Raw genomic sequence first — 2781 nt, 5'->3', positions numbered from 1 at the left:
GTTCATAGGTGAGAATGATGATGAGTGTCACGGATCATCACATTCATCAAGTTGAAGAACGAATGAATATCTTGGAGAAGAAATAGACTTGAGTTGAATAGAAAAACAATTGTACTTTGTATTAATTCATGAAGAACAGCAGAGCTCCACACCTTAATCTATGGTGTGTAGAAACTCCACCGTTGAAAATACAAAAGTGATAATGGTGTAAGCATGGCCGAATGGCCAGCCCCCAAGGTCTAGGGACTAATCGTCCAAAGATGTGTGTGTGTGTAAAAATACAATAGTGAAAGGTCCTATTTATAGAGAACTAGTAGCCTAGGGTTACAGAAATAAGTAATTAATGCATAAATCTTCTTCCGGGCCCACTTGGTGTGTGCTTGGGCTGAGCATTGAAGCATTTTTGTGTAGAGACTTTTCTTGGAGTTAAACGCCAGCTTTTGTGCCAGTTTGGGCGTTTAACTCCAGCTTTTGTGCCAGTTTTGGAGTTAAACGCCAGAATTCTTGAGCTGACTTGGAACGCCAGTTTGAGCCATCAAATCTCGAGCAAAGTATCAACTATTATATATTGCTGGAAAGTCCAGGATGTGTACTTTTCAACGCAATTGAGAGCGCATCAATTGGGCTTTTGTAGCTCCAGAAAATCCACTTTGAGTGCAGGGAGGTCAGAATCCAACAGCATCTGCAGTCCTTTTTCAGCCTCTGAATCAGATTTTTGCTCAGGTCCCTCAATTTCAGCCAGAAAATACCTGAAATCACAGAAAAACACACAAACTCATAGTAAAGTCTAGAATTGTGATTTTTATTTAAAAACTAATAAAAACATAATAAAAACTAACTAAAATATATTAAAAACATACTAAAAATAATGCCAAAAAGCGTATAAATTATCCGCTCATCAATGATTCAAATAATAGAAAAAATCTGAAAAGAAACAAGAAACAACTTATTTCACAAGTTTTATTACGACAGAAAGAGTTTAGAAGAAAACGCTAAGCGTAAACCATCAGGAATAGATGCACAGTAGTGGAAATGGTTCCTTCAATATCGTTTGAAGGAGTCTACGAAAGTAATTAACATTGAATTGGTACTCCATTTAGTGTTGCAATTTTAATCATTTTGAATACCTGAATAAAATGATTGATTGAAAGTGATAGAATTAAAAACCTAAAATACCAGTCCAATATGTTTCTAACCCTTAAAAAAAGATGGGGGCACTATTAAGGAGTCATTACGTTTTAAAATTCATTGCATAATTAATTGTATTTTTGTCTTTATTTATAGCAAAAGCATAGACAAAATGCTCTAAATCGGTCGAAGCAACTTTATTCACATACTGTATGTTCGAAAACATTGGCAAGGTAAAAGGATGAAGAGGTAATTATGTGTCTATTATCTTTCATATATTTTTTCGTGTTTTGTGATATTTATTTGTTACATGTATGATTGTGTAAATATTTAATGTGGTTATAGGAGAAACTACAGCAAAGACGCATTGATAGAGGAGAGATATGGGCTATGGCTCATTTAAAAAAAGATGGCTCGTATATGAATGATGATGCGCATATTGTTGGAGTAAGTATTGGTTAATAATTATTTACATCTCTTGCTCTATTCATGTTGCTAACTTCAAAATTACAATAACCCAACTCTGGTATGTCTATAGGAAGTGATTACAAATATCGAGAGAGATGGTTCCTTGAAGGAGATTTCACTTAGTGATTCGCTTGTGCAAGTCCTTGGAAAGGACGAGTTCGGGGGTTAGGTTTTGGACCATGTCCAACCGAAATTATTCGTAATCCTACACAACAATCGAACTCTGGAGTGCAAATTGAGGAATATCAGAAGGAGATTACAGAATTAAAGGCAGCGGCAGCAAAACAAAGGCAGAGAAAGCAAAAGAGAAGGCAAAGAGATAGACTATGGAGAATCTATTAAGATACATAATCCAACAGCAAGGAAATACTTTACCACTTGAGTTGATGCACAACTGAAGTCTTTGGAGAGTGCAACAAAATAGAGATCTTTTAACAATTAATTTTTTTTGTTTCCTTTATAAACAGTGCACTTTGAGGACAAATTGCTATTAACTATTTTATTTGGTGATTTATATGTATAATTTGGATTATTCTAGCATTGTGTTTTACATGAATTATAATTTTTTTACTATAATTGAAAACATAATCAGTTAAATTAATACGTAACATCTTTAAATTAAAAGACTTTTTAAATGTTGATTGTGATATGAAATGAAAATTCAAATAAACTATTTAAATGAAAATAAAAAATACGAAGTTTAGCGGTGGTTACTATTGAACGCCGTAAAATTTACTATTTTTAACTACAATAAATAGTGACGGTTATCTCACCGTCGTGAAAAGGGTCTCAAATCAGTTTTAATAAACAGCAGCAGTCGTTAACTGCCGCAGAATATTTTTGTCACTAAATTCTGTTTAATATTGGTTATTCTGGCGATCAAATAAAATCGCCGCTAAAGATTTACTAGCGCCATATATTTCAGCGGTCAATCAGCTATTGTTGTTATATGTTTAACGGCAGCCAAAAAATCACCGCGATCCAAATATCAACCGCCGCTACCTACCATCTCTTGTAGTTAACTTGCAAGTTTATAGACAGAGTTGGCCTGATTCACAATCCCGTAAATTGGACAAGTGCTTATATGTTTTGTGAATCACATACATAAGCTGAATCGCTAATTTTTTTTTTCACTTTTTTTTAATTTATTTTAATCATGTCTAATAGTTTTATACAAGTAAATGG

This window comes from Arachis ipaensis, chromosome B10 (assembly GCF_000816755.2).
Source record: "Arachis ipaensis cultivar K30076 chromosome B10, Araip1.1, whole genome shotgun sequence".
In the NCBI taxonomy this organism is placed as follows: Eukaryota; Viridiplantae; Streptophyta; class Magnoliopsida; order Fabales; family Fabaceae; genus Arachis; species Arachis ipaensis.
Note: the sequence above shows the minus strand (reverse complement) of the source record.